We start from the raw sequence: 665 nt of genomic DNA, 5'->3' as shown, positions 1-665 counted from the left end.
AGGATGCGGATGAGCATAGGATGAGGATGAGGATAAGGATACGGATGAGGATGAGGATGGCATGAGGATGAGGATGATGATGCGGATGCGGATGAGGATAGCATGAGGATGAGGATGAGGATAGGATAAGAATAGGATGAGGGTGAAGAGGAGGATCATGATGAGGACGAGGATGAGGATAGGAGGAGGATGAGGATGAGGAGGAGGAGGAGGATGAGGAGGAGGATGAAGAGGAGGAGGATGAGGATGAAAACGAGGATGAGGATGAGGACGAGGAGGTGGATAGGATGAGGATGAGGACGAAGATTTGGATGAAGAAGAGGATGAGGATAGGATGAGGACGAAGATGAGGATAGGATGAGGACGAGGATGACGATCATAATAGGATGAGGATGAGGATAGGATCGGGAATAGGATGAGGATGAGGATAAGGATGATGATGAGGACGAGGATGAGGACGAAGAGGAGGATGAGGATAGGTTGAGGACGAGAACGAGGATGAGGACAGGATGAGGACAAGAATGAGAATGAGGATAGGATGAGGACGAGAATGAGGATGAGGATGAGGAAAGGATGAGGAAGAGGAAGAGGATGAGGATGAGGATAGGATGAAGACGAGAATGAGGATGAGGAGTAGAATAAGGATGAGGAAGTGGATGAGGATA

This window comes from Lupinus angustifolius, chromosome LG05 (genome assembly GCF_001865875.1).
Source record: "Lupinus angustifolius cultivar Tanjil chromosome LG05, LupAngTanjil_v1.0, whole genome shotgun sequence".
Taxonomy (NCBI): Eukaryota; Viridiplantae; Streptophyta; class Magnoliopsida; order Fabales; family Fabaceae; genus Lupinus; species Lupinus angustifolius.
Note: the sequence above shows the minus strand (reverse complement) of the source record.